The sequence below is a fragment of the Mauremys mutica genome, chromosome 6 (assembly GCF_020497125.1).
Source record: "Mauremys mutica isolate MM-2020 ecotype Southern chromosome 6, ASM2049712v1, whole genome shotgun sequence".
NCBI lineage: Eukaryota > Metazoa > Chordata > Testudines > Geoemydidae > Mauremys > Mauremys mutica.
Window position 1 is genome coordinate 80,171,979 of NC_059077.1, and position 19,164 is coordinate 80,191,142.

The following is a 19,164-nucleotide window of genomic DNA, read 5'->3' on the forward strand; positions in this document are numbered from 1 at the left end:
AAGGAAAAAGAGATCTGCATGACAAGGTAGCCTGCCCTTTTCTCACCCCATTTTGTGGTAGTAAATCATCTCAGAGTGGCACAGGGCTCTCTTCCCTCTTTAGTGATAATACGCAAACTCCCACCATTAGAGGGAGAGAGATTGGATGAAAACTCTTTCCCTCCCATCTTAAGACCCAGCTCTCTTGGTGTTAGGAACCAGCAGTATCCTTGCTGCTCCTTTCCAAATACTTGATGGTGTGCCCCAAATTTTGAGTACTAGGCATCTCTGTAAAGTTAAACACACCTCCTGGAAAGATTTTTTCAATTCTCCTTTTCTAGTGTCTCTTGGGACACTGCAGCTGGGAGCCCAGATAGAAGACATGAGCTAGCTCTGCTCAAGCTAGCCTGCTAGAAATAGCAGTGTGACATAGGCCGCATTGCAGGCTGGCCATCTGAGAACAAGGCTACTCAAACCCCTGAGTCCAAGCTTGGACAGCTAGCCAGTGCCGCTGCCCATGCTGCAACATCAACCCTGCTATTTTTAGTGCACTAGCTTGAGCAGAGCTAGTGCATGTCTGTCTACCTGGGCTGGGAGGCACGTTCCCAGCTGCAATGTAGACATATACTTGGAGAACACTTAAAAAGGATGAATGAAGTGTTCACATATATATTACAATGGTTAATATATGATCAAGGAATGTAAACAGAATATGTGAGCACAAGATGTTTAGTCTCACCTTCTCTGGCTGCCTCTCTTCATCTCTCACATATTCTCGGCAACCAGCAGTTGTTGCTATCCTAATTGTGACATCACAGTGAGAATTCTTCATGGAGAGGCTTGCAACAGTGAGGAGGAAAAGACAAGTAAGAGCAATTTAAAGTATTATTAAATGAGCATGCATTACACTCTTATTCATGGTGTATGCAGTACATATTTTTCCAAAACTATACTGAATTTTTGGCTTTTTGTGGGCCTGATTTGGAAAAGTGTTTAGAAATTTTGAACCCAGAAATAACTGCAGGTGCAACTCCATTTCAAATCTTTACCCTTGCAGATCACCAGGGCATAGGGAAGCTAGGAGAGGATGTTTAGGAAGCAAATCAAGGACAAGAGATTACCATGTCCCACCAGACCACTGACAGAGTTGTCTAGATGTTGGACAGTATTTTTGCCCAGGGTCATCCATAATATAGATTCCACACTTTGACAGAACCTGTTCTGTGTCAAGATGACAAAGACTAGCCACTAATAAGTAGTAATTTGACCCTTCATCACTTGAACAGGCTCTTCCATATAATATTAAAAAAATACAGTAACTTTTTAACCTACCCTTACATATACACTCAAATATAATAAAGTACTACTACTACCTAGCTCTTACACCACACTTTTCATCAGCAGATCTCAAAGTGCTTTACAAAGGCGGCCAGTAGCCTTATCCCCATTTTACATATGGGGAAACTGAGGTACTGAGTGGTGCAGTGAGTTGCCCAAGATCACCAGCAGAGCCACGATTTGAACCTACCTCTCTGGAGTCCTAGTCCAGGGCTCAATCTTCTAGACCACACTGCCAAATAACCTGCTTCATCAACTGTTCCTGGTTGAAGCTTTTAAGGCATTAGTAAAATGTTAATAAACAACAAAAGCAGCTCAAGAATGGAGTTGTCATTTGGTTAATGAAGAGGTGTTATCAGGGTCCAAGAATCCCCCCCCCCCCCCAATGCCCAGCTTAACCAGGGATAGGAAGATATATCCCCCACCACCACATTCTTGCATGCACACATCATTTCCTTTTCTATCTTTATAAAACAGGAATCCATTGTGGCAGCTCTGCAAGGGCTACCACTGTCCCAGGACAGCAGAAACTCCAAGGGCCCCTGCTTAGGAAGAGAATGGGTCAGAGCTCCATGGAGGGCAGAGTGGGGAGGCTCCTTTTTTAGGTGCTCAGATGTCATGGTGCTGAACATGATATAAATACCCAGATAAATGGACAGATTGACATGGAATTTCTCTTCCCTGGTGACTCCATGCCTGGGCAGACCCTGTTTCAAGTTTCTCTGTACCTAAAAACTGTAAATTTTTATACACAATGGGTTCTATACGAGGGCACCTGTCCCTGCATCACTAAAGTCATTAGAGTTTTGCCACTGAGTTCAGGGGTGCAAGATCTTGCCCCAGCTCAGGATTTCTTTGTCTAGTGTGCAAAAAAATGTATCTGACCTTACAAGGCATATGCCTGTTTTAGGACTACGGTTATTATGCCCACAAATTGGCCAAGTATACTATTTTATGACTAGTACCCATATTAAGAGCAATAACTAAAAATTGTCAAAGAGGAAAGAGAGGTGCTTGATAATCATGATTCTAACTATCCCTTGGGGCAGGGGAATGGGACTTCAGGCACTCTTTCACAATTAAGTTTTGTTTTTTTTATCTTGAGAATATTTTACATCTATTCTTTCTTCTGTGAAAGCATAGTCCATCAGATCACATGCTGTGTTCTCTTCACTGATTAACTATTGCCTTGTGTTTCCCCCACTTCATCTTGTAAAAGTAAAGTTTCTGCTTACGCATCTGAGGGTCTGATTGAGAAAGACATTGCTCTAAAGTTTGAAGGGACAAACATATGTAACAGCATAGAAGGGGAGTGCTGTAGGAAGCTGTCAAACAGTAAAAACAAGATTACCTTACCCAAAAAAATATAAATCTGTGTAGAAACTTCCCTCTGGATTGTGCAAAGGCTGAAATAATATTCCAGGGAGTAAGTCCAAAAGGAAATTTCCAGCAAAGATTGACAAGAAGAATCTAGTGTGAATGTGCTACATGTAAGTACAATGTATAAAATAGAATATAGAACTTACAGAATACAATAATAACTAAGCATCATGTACTGAATAATTTGTTATGCCTGAATTGCATATATGCTGCTGCTGACTGAAATCCTAGTTGATAGCTTTTGATGCTTGTTGTGTAATGATGAGTGTTATTTGTTGATGGAAGCTGAGAAAAGATTAAGCAGAGATTTTCAGGGTCAACCTATTTCCTATCCATTCAGATTTACTATAATTTCAAAAGCTTTCTTTGCCGAGATACAGAGTCACACACTGACAGCTAAGCTTTAAATATAGTAAGGGATTAGACAAAGCAATATCCTGTTGCCGCTGCTGTATCCAGGTCTTTATTTAAAATATTTTTGTGCTCTCCATGAAAACTGCAGGATTAAGTACTGACATTTTTGTATACCCAGCTCTCCCATAGAATGAATGAGTCTAATCAATTCAAAATGAAATTCTGCCACTTAAAAAGCCTGCTCATGATCATTTGTTTTTTACAACTAAGTAGTCCAGATAAAGCACACATCATCATCAACTTTTTACACACTAAATTTCCAGAGATTCAAAGAGATCTCAGATATTTTAATTTAATTTAATTTTAGTACCAAAGGGCTTCTGAAACATATATTCAAATAAAATTTACATATGCACATGTGCAGTCAAGTCAGGTAACTGTGCACTTAAGATTCAATTTCTGTGCAAATGAGAAGGTGGCACTTCTCATGTGTGAATGAGAAAGTTTGAGAAGCCCTTTGAAAAATGTAGCCAGAGCGAGCCTATTAATTCTGCTTTCATGACGAATACGTGCCTTGCTGGAGTTGTAAACAAGTTATATAATGTAAATGGCCTCACTGAAGTCGTTTGCAATGTTGTTGTGTTGGTCCCAGGATACTAGAAAAACCAGGTGGGTGAGGGCCAATAAGAGATATTACGTCATTTATCTTGTGTCTCATTGAAGCTGAATAGCTGATCCCTTCAGCCTTTTTGTTTGTTTGTTTTCATATTCTGGATAATCAAGTGCGATAGCTGCAGCTATACCATTATTCCCCTGTACTGCACCTTTAAGTTTCTAAGGTGTTTGCAGGAGCAGTTGTTATTTCCTCACACAGAGTTGATGTAACATGAGGAGACAAAACACTGTTCTGTCTCACAAAGACCTTTGTTATGTTTTATCGGGTGCTCCAACTTAAAATAAAAATTCAAACTGAACCTACATGCATGGCCATTTTGTATGAAAAATCATAACATGTTAAAACATTATTAGGTATTATATATAAATATTATAAATACCATCTGTAGAACTGCAAAGTTTTCACCAGGTGTGATATTATGCAAAATTAATGAATTAATATTCTGAATATAGCCCAAAATTCAGCTTTTTAAAAAAGTGCACATTAGTGCTAGCAAAAGGCATTGGCTCTGCCCTGGTAAAGGACATCCTTGGTTCATCACAAGCAGTACGGCAGAGCTTCTCAGGCACAATGTATTCCTCAACTGCGCTGCGGGGTGAATAGGGCACTTCGGTCACCATGGCCCTTGCAGTTGTTGGCCTCTCTACTAAGACTGCCAGCTAGTGTAAAGTATGGGGGTGAGTTTACACCATGGGAGCTGGAACAGAGACCAAAACAAATCTCATATAGGCTATCAAAGATCCATTAGATGGGAAAAACTTTGAATTCCTACTGGCATGTGTTAGATTGAGGCTATGTCTACACTAGAGACCTTACAGATGCATGGCTGTAGTGATGCAGCTGCACTGCTGTCAGATCTCTCATATAACTACTCTATGCCAACAGGAGAGAGCTATCCCGTCGACATAATTAAACCACCCCCAACAAACTGCGGTTGCTATGTCGGCGGGAGAAGCTCTCCCATTGACATAGTGCTGTGCACACTACCACTTATGCCAGCAAAATGTATGTAACCTGGGGCGTGGAGGGGGGGGGTAGCTTCACACCCTGAGTGACATACATTTTGCAGACATAAGTGTTAGTGTAGACATGGCCTTGGACTGGTGATCAACAGGCAAAAGGGTCTGAATCTCATTCTTTAGGCATCCAGTCTCCTACTAAGTGCCAGCCTCCATTCCAAAAGTTAAGCTGATGAAATCAGGTTCTGACCTGTTGAGTTTACACAGGGCACATCCTCCACTCTCTGACTACAAAGGCCAAAACTCTCACACATTGCTCCGTGAAAACATTCTGTAATTAAGTGCTTCATCCCATTCTTAAAGGAACAGCTTCCATTAAGCAACACACAAACACTAAAAATACAACAAATATTAACACAATGACCAAATTCACTTCCAATACAATGTGGTCTAAGGTAAAATCATTCCAACTATTCAGGATCCTCACACTAATTTAAGAGGCTGATTATATATTTCTGTCTCCCATCTTAGTTATTAGCAGGGTCTGAAGCTTCCAACTAAGCTGTAAAACTAACTGGTGACAAAAGCAAACTGGGACCCTGTGTGAACCATTTTGTAGAGGTAGTCTGCAAGACAGTACTAGAATATTGGGTGTCATTATTCCTGGATTCTGTTCCTGTCTCTGAGGGGCTGAAAGTGAGCAGGCCTGTTTAAGGTGTCTCAAACTAGGCACCCAAAAGTTGAGGCTCCCCAATCACTAGGCCTTACATCCTTATGACAATAAAACTAAGTGATGAAATATATTTTCTAGAAGAAATATCAGCACATTTCATAACAGAGGCAGAAAATCTCATTAAAAGATTTGGGCTTATCTACACTTAACAGGCTGCAGAGGTGCAGCTGCATCTGTAGCGCTTCACTGAAGATACTACCTACGCTGACAGGAGGGCTTCTCCCACCAGTGTGGGTAATCCACCCACCCCAAGTGACATAATTATATCGACATAAGTTACTATAGTAGACCAAGCCTCTACTTCCCATCCACTGAGTGTTGTTTTGTCTTCCAAACTACTTTTCTTCCAAGAGAACAATTTATATTCCCAACAAATATTACATGTGGGAGTGGAATCAGCTATCTACACTATGGCAGACACACTTTACAGATTTAGTAGAGAAGCATATTCCCATGGTCCGTATATCATTTTATAGCTTTTATCTACTTTGAGTAATTTTGTTTCAAGGTTTCTCTTGTATTGAGGGATGAATCATACACCATACAATACAGTGAAAACAGTTAGATACCTCTCAGGTCTCTACCATTTATTTTTTTCTCATTACATTTTAATAGTAAATCACCATTATGGCGAGATACGTGGGTTTTAAATTATACAGCTGTGCGCACATACAATATTATTTACACATTCACAGACATATGGAGGTAGCTAATCCCCTTATGAATTAGGAAATAACCTGGGATCGTTAGCTACTTCTTTTGAGACATATTCCTAACCAGGAATCAGTTTGCATCAGTGTTCCCTTTCATTGTTTGCAGTGAGATGTACTGCTCTAAAAAGCCTCTCTGGATCAAAGAAAACAACTATACTAAGGCCTTGATCCTGCCCCCATTTCCTTCTTTTTTCAATTAAAGATACAGAAAAAGGAAAAAACAGTTCTAGCATTTGAAATGTAAAATATTAAAAATGGCTTTCATTTTAACAATATTCCTTATTGCTTGTCCCCTTTTGCTGTAAAATGTTTTTAGCAGGAAATCCCTTTTTGACAGTCTTTTAGATGATATTAAAGATCATAATAACTGGGGGGAAGGGAGAGTCATGCATAATCCACCAGTGCAGACTCAGCTGCTCATTCTTTCTTCCTCATTTGCAATAAAAGGGCATCAGACAGCAAAGAAGGGTATGGGGAGCAGGTCTCTTGTCACTGAGGAGGTAAAATAAGGGAAGGAGGTTGGACTGTGATGTTCCATCTGTCCCCATATCTGGGTACACAGTGGCATATAGCTCAGCAACTGCTCCCACACAGCTACTTGTCCTACACAACTGAGGGCTATATTTCAAGAGGCCGTACAAATGTAGGAGCTAAGGCAGATCATTAGCTACTTTTGAGGAGCTGTGGGCACTGAACAACCACCTAGTGGACTCTATATTGTATATAGATTGGCTAGCAAACTCCCAAGCAGCTATCACTAGCCCAGCCCAGGACTCATGCCACCCATACTCTCCTGAAATCAGCCTAGTTCTATTCTACCTGTGACAGTGGACATGATATGGAAATGAGAGTGAATGCTTGAGGGTGGGGTATTTTGGAAATTTCTGAAAATCCCATTTGTTGTGAGATGACTTCCCATATATTTCAGTGCTGCAGTGTATTTATATTAGCTCCTATGTGATTGCTAGAAGGTTGCTGAAAAATAAACAAATTTAATAGTGACATTTACTCTTCTCGACTTCAGTCTTCAGTGGGGTGCTTTGTTCGCAGATGTTACATACGTGAAAGCACTTTCAGACTTAAATTTAACCTTTATCTAAATAGTGGGGATTTAAGTATTCTTCTGAAAAACTGAAGTAACTTCTTTTTAATTGCCTCTTTAAACATCACCACATTGCTTATAGCCACTCCATTGGAGACAAGCTACTATCTCAAATCACAAAGATTATTAATAATGAGTAAGGTATCGCAATACAGATGTTGGAGGTTTTCACTGGCACAGAAATTTTTTTTTTGTTAAAAGAAAATATATTTAATGTATACGAATCTTCAACAATGAATTTGCAGGTGCAGGAAAAGCAGAAACACAACAACATTCACTTGGATACCAAGTTCTGAAGCTTTTGTGGACATAAACTTCATGCCTCAGTTTTCCCATCTGTAAAATGGGAAGGATACTTACCAACTTCAGGGCAATACTACATATTTATAATGTACTCTTATTTCACTACATTGCTACCTGCTCCTTTCATTCCACCAGTGAGGCCTGGTCTACACTACGCGTTTATACCAAATTTAGCAGCGTTAAACCAATTTAACCCTGCACTCGTCCACACAACAAAGCCCTTTATATCAATATAAAGGGCTCTTAAAACTGATTTCTGTACTCCTCCCTGATGAGGGGAGTAGCGCTGAAATCGGTATTGTCATGTCAGATTAGGGTTAGTGTGGCCGCAATTGACGGTATTGGCCTCCGGGCGATATCCCACAGTGCACCATTGTGACCGCTCTGGAAAGCGATGTGAACTCGGATGCACTGGCCAGGTAGACAGGAAAAGCCTCATGAACTTTTGAATTTCATTTCCTGTTTGCCCAGCGTGGAGCGCTGATCAGCACGGATACCCATGCACTCCCAAATCCAAAAAGAGCTCCAGCATGGACCGTACGGGAGATACTAGATCTGATCGCTGTATGAGGAGACAAATCTGTTCTATCAGAGCTCCGTTCCAGAAGACGAAATGCCAAAGCATTTGAAAAAATCTCCAGGCTATGATAGATAGAGGCCACAGCAGGGACTCAACACAGTGCTGTGTGACAAGCGTAACGGAAAGCCAAAGAATCAAATGGAGGAGTGGGGAGGGGAGACTGAGGACTCGAGCTATCCCACAGTTCCTGCAGTCTCTGAAAAGCATTTGCATTCTTGGCTGAGCTCCCAATGCCTGAAGGGTCAAAAACATTGTCACCAGTGGTTCTGGGAATATGTCGTCAATTTAACCCCCCTCCCCCCCTCAAAGAAAAGGGAAAAAATCATTTCTCGCCTCTTTTCAATGTCACCGTATGTCTACTGGATGCTGCTGGTAGACGGGGTGCTGCAGCGCTAAACAGCAGCATCTTCTCCCCTCCCCTCCCTGATGGCAGACGGTACGGTACAATATGACTGATAGCCATCCTTGTCATCATCCTGTGAGTGCTCCTGGCTGGCCTCGGTGAGGTCGGCCGGGGGCACCTGGGCAAAAATGGGAATGACTCCCGGTCATTCCCTTCTTTAAGCTTTGTGTCCTGGAGATTCAGTCCTGGCAGATGGTGCAATAGGGCTGGTAACCGTCCTCATCATAGCAGCTGGAGGCTGAGCTCCTCTCCCCCCCGCACCCCTTTCAAGTCTAATGGAGATTCTGGACTATCATAGCAGCGGGAGGCTGTGCTCCTCTCCCCCCCCCACCTTTTAATGAGTAATGGAGATATCCTGCCTGGAATATCATAGCAGCTGGAGGCTGCCTCCCCCTCATTTTATCTCACTAAAAAGTCAGTGTTTCTTATTCCTGCATTCTTTATTACTTCATCACACAAATGGGGGGATAACTGCCACGGTAGCCCAGGAGGGGTGTGGGAGGAGGGAAGCAACAGGTGGGGTTGTTGCAGGGGCACCCCCTAGAATGGCATGCAGTTCATCATTTCTGCAGGATATCTGTGGCTCTGACCCGGAGCGGCTGTGCTCTCTGGTTCTCTAGTAGACTTGCCCCATATTCTAGGCAGGACTGACTCTATTTTTAGACAAAACATAAGGAAGACAATGACCTGGGAAGTCATTCCCATTTTTGTCCATGCGCCCCCGGCCGACCTCAGCGAGGCCAGCCAGGAGCACCCAAGACAGCAGCAGACGGTACAATATGACTGGTAACCGTCATCGCCAATTTCCAAAGCAGCAGACAGTGCAATAGGGCTGGTAACCATGTCTGCTACCTTGCAAAGGCAAATGAATGCTGCTGTGTAGCACTGCAGTACGGTGTCTGTCAGCAGCATCCAGTACACATATGGTGAGAGTGAAAAAAGGCTAAACAGGCTCCATGGTTACCATGCTATGGTGTCTGCCAGGGCAATCCAGAGAAAAAGGGCGCGAAATGATTGTCTGCCATTGCTTTCACGGAGGAAGGATTGAGTGACGACATTTACCCAGAATCACCTGCGACACTGTTTTTGCTCCATCATGCATTGTGATCTCAACCCAGAATTCCAATGGGCGGGGGAGACTGCGGGAACTATGGGATAGCTACCCACAGTGCAACGCTCCGGAAATCGACGCTAGCCTTGGTACATGGATGCACACCACCGAATTAATGTGCTTAGTGTGGCCGCATGCACTTGACTTTATACAATCTGTTTTAAAAAAACGGTTTCTGTAAAATTGGAATAATCCCGTAGTGTAGACATACCCTGAGTGTAGTTTCCATTGCCACTTCTCCTACAACCACCTTTGTGTCCTCTTCCACTGTGTCCCTTAGGCGAAGAATGGCCTTCTTGAATCAATTTGTATAAGCATTATTCTCCTCTTCAGATCCACGTTTATTGTGACATCCTCACAGGCTGCCCAGTTATAATGGCTAGGCAGGTGGCCTGTTAGTGATTCATTAACATCTCTTACTCACTCATCTTATTTAAAAACAACAAACAAGCAACAATACAAGAGAACTATGAAGTCACCCTCTCTCCCTGCTGTGGTCTAGTCATCTTGTCATGTCATATATCTATTTAGCTGGTATTAATGAAAGTAAAGGCTTTTCCCCTTTATAAAATGAACGATAAAGCATTTTAATTCACGTTCACAAGGGTGGCACCTACACTGGTAAGAAGTGTTGACAAACGTCAGAGTCTTCTGGCACAGAACATAGGTGAGAGTTAACATAGCCACAGAGGTTCTTTCTATGTTATGAGCCACTAAGAATGTGAGACTTCCTAGGCTGCTAGTTTACAAAAAGATAAATATTTGTACGATAGCTGTAGAATGGACAATAAGGGACAGCAATATGTTCTCAGGCAGACAATTCCTTAAGGTTCTTTATGCATATTGGAATGCCACCACTATATATAGCATTAACTGAGATATGCACATACATTTTTTTTAAAAATAGATTGTTCACCTTCTCCCCCAGATTTTTGAATTTATTTGGTTCATTGCCAAGAAAACTGAATTAAATACACTGCCACCCACGGGAATGCTTCAACTAAAAAAGTTTTTCGGTTGGATCTGGCTACAACACAGCACACAAATTTTTAAATAACTTAGAAACGTTTATATGCTATACATCAGAGGGGGTGGGATCACCTCTGTAGCCATTGTGAGCATGAGAGGAATCATGCTCTTACAGAAAAGCCACAGATCTATAGATATTATTCCATGATACATGGAAATCATCAGACATATTTCTACTTAATGGAAGATGGACTGATAAGGCAATTTTTTTGTTTTTAATTTTGCAAACATTTATACGAGCCAACGCCAAACAGGGTAGTTTGGATCCATGATCCTTCTGGCATGAACCACCAAAATCTGGGGTAGAGAGAGTAAGTTTGAATAAAAGGTTCCAAGTTCAGATCATGTTTAGACTTAGTGGCCAAAATTCTGAGGCAACATAATGAAAGTTTAAGTGGGTGTCCTCAGGGCTGGCACCCTAGTCCTCAGGCACCCTAGGCGAAACTTCCACCTTGCACCACCCCACCATCCAGCTAACCCTCCCCCCCATGACAGCTAAGCATGCCCCCCGCCCCTCTCCCCCAGCCCCCCACCCAGGGATCCCCCCACCCACAGAAGCTACCCCTCCACGGCAGCTAACCCTGCCCGGGGAGCCCCCCCCACACAGCAGCTAACCCCGCCTGAGCCCTCCCAGGCTTGCGGCGCCGATTGGAGGAGACTTAGAGCGGGGATTGTGTGCTCAGCGGAGGAGGCAGAGTAGAGGTGATCTGGGGCGGGGAGCTGTTCCCCTATGCACCCCCTCCTCCCCCTGTTACTGCAGGCAGCCCTCCCCGCTCCCCCCTGCCCCAGCTCACCTCCACTCCACCTCTTCGCCTGAGCGGGCTTTTAGGTGCCCTCAACCACTAGGCACCCTAGGCGGCCACCTAGTTTGCCTAAGTGGTTGCACCGGCCCTGGGTGTCCTTCAAAAGTTTCCTTTTGACTTACTAGTGTTATTACCTTATCTAGCAATGCAAATAGGATATCTCATAAGTTTAAGAAACACCTATTCATATTGGTGATAGTTTTATGAATATATAAAGTGTGTATGGAAACTTGACGCAACCTGTACACAGTGATGAGGTTGCATGAGTGAAAGTGAATGTACGACCTTGTCTACTTTAGGAGGATTTTTATACTGGTATAGCTATGCTCGTAGAACCCTTTAGTGTGGACACAGTTATAGTAGTCTAAAAGTGCTTATGCCAGAGTCATTTATACCAGTACATGCAACCAAGAAAAAAGCAAACAGCAATACTCTTCTTGCCCTGCTCCACTCCTCTTATGAGTTTTCCAGCTATAACACTCCTCTTTCACTCCTGCAGTGTGTAAACTGGTCCAGCTTACACTAATTTATACCAGCATCCCAACCTGTAAGTTGCACAACCACCATTTAAGTCATCTCTGAATTTGGCCTCCCCAAGCCCTCCTGATTATGAAGAGAGAGATGCTCTTCCAATCAGGGAACAGAAAATTTATGATGCGACTTAGGTTACCAATCAGTTTGAAGTTCAAAATGAGTGTACCATAAATACCTAGAATAATTACAGGCAGCATGCTGTTAATAAGCTATCAGAGGAAAATTAAGAACTATATGTTTATACCACATTTTCTAATAATTAATAAATTTGAAGAAATCACAATCTGCTCATTAATACTGTGAGCAGAAAAAGAGGTTACATTAGTTGAGTGAATTATTTGCTGTGAATTATTTACTTATCTCTAAAAACTGATTTGATGTGGAGGTCACAGATGGCTAATATGCAGAACCAGCATATACTTGAACAGTCATTTTTCTAACCCTGACGACACTTTTATCGAAGGAGAAATCAAAGGTACTCTTTTTGTAATCTTGTTTGTGTGCTTCATTGTATTATACCAGTATAATCTTTTTGATTATTTCCCTAGGAGTTCTGTACAGAAACACCCAGGAGAGGCATATTAAAGGAGGTTAAATATTCTGAGATATCCATCAGCTACACCAAGAAGCTAAAAAGAACAAGGAAATAAAAAATGACTTTCCAGCACAAATGAAGGATTCACTGCGGTGAAATTATCATCATTTCATTTCTGTACCAATACAGGGATATCTCCCATGCACTAGATGTGTTACAAATAAAATTGTCTCCCCCACTCCCATGTCAGCCATAGATTAAAATATATTCATCAGCATCAAGGGCAAAAATTCTATGCAAAAATTATGTGGTTTACAATTGCAGAAAAAACTGAAATTTGAAACAGAGGAAACCAAAAAGTATAAAAGATTGCAGCAGTATCTTTTGCATGGTATCTTTTGCAACTTTTATCATTTTTAATCTGGAATTTGCTCACACTATAGTTCTAGGTAGGGTACAAAGGGCCAAATCCTGATCCCAGAGAAATTTATGACAAAAGTTCCCATTTGACGTCAAATTGGACCAGGATTTGAAAACAGTCCAATTTCAATCTCCAGCCTGATTTCTTCAAAGATTTAAGTCTTCCCTTTTTTTTGTCTCTACACAGAAACACCTTTCTTCCACCCCTAACTGTCAAGAAAATTCTGCCCTCTCCTAACAGAAGACGACCTGGCCACAATGATCCATGCCTTTGTTATTTCAAGACTGGTCTACTGCAGTGCTCTCTAGTACCTGTGCTACGGCCAGGGTGGGAGAATTTGAGAATACACTCAAGTGTGGACACAGCCACTGTACTCTGTATCAACTCTTTTGTAGCTGGCCTGCCACTCAAGGAACATTAACCAGTATTCAGCGTAAGCCTTATTTACCAAATGGGTTGGCCTATGCTCCTTCCTTCCTTGGCTGATAAGAAACTTAATATGGCCCCCTTGTACATATGCTTTATGAAAAGTCTTTAAGTACATTATCTCACTATTTTTTCCACAGGACTCCTGCCTCATTCAGTGCACAGGATGACAAACATCAAGATTGTTCAATAAAGAAAGAGGCTGTTGTAGGACCCCCTGACCATAAGTCTGGTACTTCCTAACTTCTGAGGGCTGAAATTTGCAAGCTTAATGTTCTTTTAACTTGGAGGGTGGGAAGTTTGGGAGTGAGATAATGTGTGAGTAAAGGTGGTAAAAAAATTAACGCGCTCGTTCTCGCTCACTCTCTTTCATTTATATTAGGGCATACTTTCAAATATTACAGCTCAAGATCTGTGCACCTGTTTGTACATTTATGGTAGGTATTTCTAAAGGACTTAATGGCACTATATTTGGAGCATGTTTGTGTATGTACTTTTTCCACACACAAATACCACAACTGTGCATTCAAATCAGGCATTTTCATAAATGAATGCTTTTAAATCCAATTTCTGTGTTAAAATGCCTGATGTATACATCCAACTGGATCATTTGCATGGAGGCACTGAGGCATCTGAACTACAACTCCCATGAGGTATTGCAGCAGCTCACATGGATGTTGTTCAAAGTTGAACTGTACCAAAATGTTTCAGTATTTCGGAATTAAAATTTTTCAGAACTTTCCGTTACAAAATATATATATATAAATCAATATATATATTGATTTCTCGTTCAGATTTGGGATGAAAATAAGTTTAAATATTGGAATTTCAAATGGAATGGAAATTCTGATTTTCAGCTAGCATTGCAGACTAACCATTGTGCTCTGGCCATGGCTACACTTGCAAATTTGCAGCGCTGCAGCAGGGTGTGAAAACACACCCTCTCCAGCGCTGCAAATTGCGGCGCTGCAAAGCGCCAGTGTGGTCAAAGCCCCAGCGCTGGGAGCGCGGCTCCCAGCGCTGTACGTTATTCCCCACAGGGAGGTGGAGTATGGACAGCGCTGGGAGAGCTCTCTCCCAGCACTGGCGCTTTGACTACACTTAGCGCTTCAAAGCGCTGCCGCGGTAGCGCTTTGAAGTGCAAGTATAGCCATAGCCAAGGTTCAGACAACTAGCGGTTAAAATGTAAAGGGCCACCAGCACCTCCTCTGCACTTGCAATTTTGTCACTGCTATCACTATGGAACTGCATCAGCGGTAGAAACTGTAAGAAATTTTACAAAGCCAGAGGGTCCACTGTGTTGTACTGGGGATTATACCTTCAAGGCCTGAGCTTCCCAGACAGAGAGTCTGAATGGAGTGTGGTGAAGCTCTCGTTATGCATAGCCATTTGAAAGAGGATACATAATAACGCAGAGCACTTACAAAGCAGCTTAAACAGCGTGACCACTGAACATTAATATGCAAGAACATAGAGAGCTACCTAATAATTACACACATAGTGAAACAGGCGGCATGTCTAGTGAATCACAAATACTAGCAGCGCTATTACCATTGGAGCTGGAATGGCGCATGTGCAACACTGAATGTTGTTTATATGACTGGAATTTGTTTTATGATGGGATCTGCTGTCTTCATGAAGGTGCCTTTAACTGTCCAAAAGATACTGAGAAATTACAAATGCACAAGGAGTGTTAAGAAAAAGAGAACATAATTTCTGATTGCATTGTAAGTTCTGTCAAGGTTACTGTTTGTCTTGCCACTATACATTGTTGTTCATGGCAGTATCACTCAGAGCCAGTTTGCTTATGGTAGTTATGATGTGACACTAAATAACATAGGTGTCAAAGTAGCTTTCAGTCTAAGCCCCAGATTCCCTGTGTGAATAGTGATGATAACCCTGTTTAGAAACAATATTCTAAACTACATGTCTCCTGGCCAAAGGATAAGACTTGACAAATGGTCTTTCCTATATGAGTGGGAGTAAAAGTGCAAGGAGGGGAAGATAGAAACAATAAAATAATTCTATTAACAAAAGCCATAACCATAGTAGCTGCTCAAGAGTTACAGATTTGATGACTGCCCAGCAAAGTGCCACCCATATGGCTCTGTCAATGTGTATCCTGGCATTCTGTTCAAATTAATTATAACACAACCAATTAGACAAGACCAATAGATATCTGGACACCTATTTACCTCTAAAATGAATATGTTACCCCTTCTTCTTAATCTGTCCCAACTTGTACTTAGCTCAGATACCCTGCTTCCTTCCCCAGACCTGAAGAAGAGCTCTGTGTAGCTCGAAAGCTTATACCTTTCACAAAACAGAAGTTGGTCCAATAAAAGGGATCTCATCTACCTTGTCTCTACAGTGATACACACAGTATTTTTGTAGCCATGTCTCCGCAACACACTGATAAATAGCATTTAAAATAAAATACACATAGTCTTGAGCCAAAGCATCTACATTTCTTAACTGAGTATTGATGACAGGCAATTACACTGGTAATAGAGATATCATCAGACATTGATACCACACAAAAGGGTGTTTAGTTTTCCTATATGGTGTATAGTCTTCAAATTATTTCTTTCTTGTCTGAAAAAGCCTTTGCCTAGCAATCAAAATACTTCATGCCTTTTTATTCTGGGCTGAAGACATAGGATAAAAATGTATGAAGGATGTAACATTCTTGCTTCAGGGCATAAGCAAATTACTAATTGTCTAATTAGTTACTAATTGCCAACAGGAAAAAATTCCCCTGATATTCTACTGCAGCATCTTGTGCTGGCTACTGCTGCAGGTGGAACTTGTGAGCAGGTGGATCACTGGCCTTATCCACTATGCAATTCCTATGTTTCTATGGAAAACCCTGCTGTTCATGTACCACGCTGTTGTAAAGTCTGTATACTGCATTTCTTCCTACAGCAGCTGTTTTTCTGTGTTCTTCTTTTACTATTCACTTTGTATTATAGCAGCACTTAGGAACTCAGTCATGGACCAGTAACCCCTTTGTGCTAGGTGCTGCACAAATATAGAGTAGTAGACAGCCCCTACCTCAAAGAGCTCACAACCTAAGTATAAAATGAGAGAAAAACAGGCACAGGAGAGCACAAGGAAACAATAAGCATTATAGGCTGTGGTTTCAGCCACTAACTGACTAACCATTGTCAAGTAGGTATAAACAGCGAAGGAGAGCTTTGAGAGATGGATCTGAAGGAAGACAGAGGTGAAGGGCAACATGGGGGAGAGCATGATGGTGCTTGTTTGAAAGTTTAGAGTGTTTCCCTCATCCTGTAACATACAAGAAACAAACAATGAACAGTAATGATGCCAAAATAAAGTGGCATGGCCTCTGAAGCAAATGCCACCTCAAGGCATGCAATGGATTAAATTTAACCTGAACACACACTCTGGAACCTTGCTTTCTGATAATGCATTTATTTTGCTGTGCTCCCAAGAATGACATGCTTTTAGACTACTTTTATGTCACAGCTTCTAAATGCCAGTCATATGTATGCGCCTCCAGTCGCCTGTCCATGTGCCTCTAGATTTCTGTTTGTGAAATTGCCTTAGGCTGTGTGCTGCTCACTGAATGCCGGTTCAGCTGCGTGTTAAGTAAACTCCTTTCAGGCATGTAAATGATCTGTTATTCTGCTCTGCATTCTTAAAATGGCTTCTCTCTAAATATAAACTGGATTTAATGATAGCACAACCAGCAGCAATTATGATTTTGCATTTCATTATATTCAGCATTTACAAAGAGCCTCTGATCATTATCTATACACTTGTATGGCAGGCTCTGAAATGTAAAAGTATTGTGTCTGAATGCAGTCATCCAGGTTTTTTATTTCTGAATGAGTGTCACTCTCTAGATTCCATCTCCTGCTTTCACAAGGAGGCCTGATTAGCTACATAAATCTCTCTTATTCAGATGGAAATGTTGCTTGAATTTTTCAATGCCACCAATAAAAACTTTGACATAGGACTAGTTTCATAGCATGATACACAGGGAAATAGCTACAGAGCACCATTAACACTGGTGGGATCTTCACAGGTTAGTCAGTCAAGTAGAATACAGTGAAAGTGCCCTATGTTGCACCTTTCCTGCTAATAATCTTCCATGGCACTTTGTTGTGCTGCCATCATTGTAGATCAGTGGTTTTCAACCTCTGGCCCTGGGGGGTCCGCAGATTATGTCTAAGAGGGCCACAAAAGGTGACTATGACAAAGTTTCAGATCCCAGAAAAGGAATTCTATTTTTCTGATTAATCAAAAGTATGTGAATACCCCCACCTACAGGTCAATACCCAGAAGTGTTGTCATTACCTTAGAAGCCCACAGTTTAACGCCCTTTCTCTTGATGCATCAAATGCCATGCCAAGCATGTGCAACATTTATAGTTTAATTCTATTCAGTCAGTTTTCAGTCTAAGACTTAACTTACTGGGAGGCTGGACAGTAAAGGGTGGTTCCATTTTTGATAGGTCTAGGTTGGCAAGTGGAAGCTTTTCAGGAGCCTCAGGAGGAATTTTGGGAAGACTGGAAACTCCCGGTGATATGCAGCCTCTCTCTTTCACCTCTGTCTGCTGAAGGTACAATCTATTATGTTTCTAGTATCTGCATTTCTGGTAGATTAAAAGTGTTGCTGTTATCCAAAAGCCCTTTGGCAGCAGTGACTCATGAATTCAATTAATAAAAATGACATGCTTGAGAAAGGTGGTTTTCTCATTTTTTATGTCTGTTTTCCTGGAGCACAAGACTACAACCTCTGAGAGCACAGAGGACAGCTGGCCATTGTCAGTGCATCAAATACTATCTGAAGATAAAGGGAATCAATAGCCCATTTGAGTAAGAAAAATATAACTGATCATTGCTGTCACCTGCCAATTTTAACAGTAAATTCTGATGTTCACACTTTAAATCTGTCCTGCTGGTGAAAGAGACTGTGATGGGTTGGATCACAGAAACCACCCTGGGAGCTGCCAACTGATGTGCCAAGACTACCTCTGCTCCCGTTTTCCCTGCCAGCTCAGGACTCCAGCACCCTGTCTTGCTGAGCCAGACACTCCCATCTGCTCCAACAAAGACCCAGGGTCTGAATTACTTGCCCCAAAACTGCAGGTTTACCTGAAAGCAGCTAACAGAATTGTGCTTGTCTTTAACACCCAGATGCTCAACTCCCAATGGAGTCTAAACTCAAATGAATCCATTTTACCCTGTATAAAGCTTATACAAGGTAAACTCATAAATTGTTCGCCCTCTATAACACTGATAGAGAGATATGCACGGCTATTTGCTTCCCCCGGGTATTAATACATACTCTGAGTTAATTAATATGTAAAAAACGATTTTATTAAATACAGAAAGTAGGATTTAAGTGGCTCCAAGTAGTAACAGACAGAACAAAGTAAGTCACCAAGCAAAATAAAATAAAACGTGCAAATCTATGTCTAATCAAACTGAATACAGATAAGATCCTCACCAGTTCCAGAATGCTCCCTTTTACAGACTAATCTCCTTTTAGCCTGGGTTCAGCAATCACACATCCCTTGCAGTCTCTGTCCTTCGTTCCAGTTTCTTTCAGACAGCAAATGTGAAAAATCGAGACAAGGTAGGGGGTATAAGGGAGCCTATATAAGAAAAAGACCCCAAAATCGGGATTGTCCGTATAAAATCGGGACATCTGGTCACCCTACTTCTAGGTAGACACCCCTCCCTCCCCCTGTGTAGAATACAGTCACAAAATGGAGATTCGGAATCACATGGGCAAGTCACATGCCCATGCC

The 19,164-nt window shown here is 41.7% G+C and overlaps 1 long non-coding RNA gene across 2 annotated transcripts; it reads left to right on the plus strand.

The window, feature by feature from the left end:
* The first annotated feature begins 800 nt into the window (after positions 1 to 800).
* On the plus strand, positions 801 to 13,513 carry LOC123373347. Of its 2 annotated transcripts, XR_006580672.1 has the most exons (4): positions 805 to 845; positions 2,698 to 2,807; positions 12,546 to 12,684; positions 13,140 to 13,513. It is a non-coding gene; the product is annotated as an uncharacterized LOC123373347 (long non-coding RNA). The 2 variants fall into 2 exon arrangements; XR_006580674.1 differs by lacking the exon at positions 2,698 to 2,807 and having other exon boundaries at positions 801 to 845.
* The last annotated feature ends 5,651 nt before the right edge of the window (positions 13,514 to 19,164 follow it).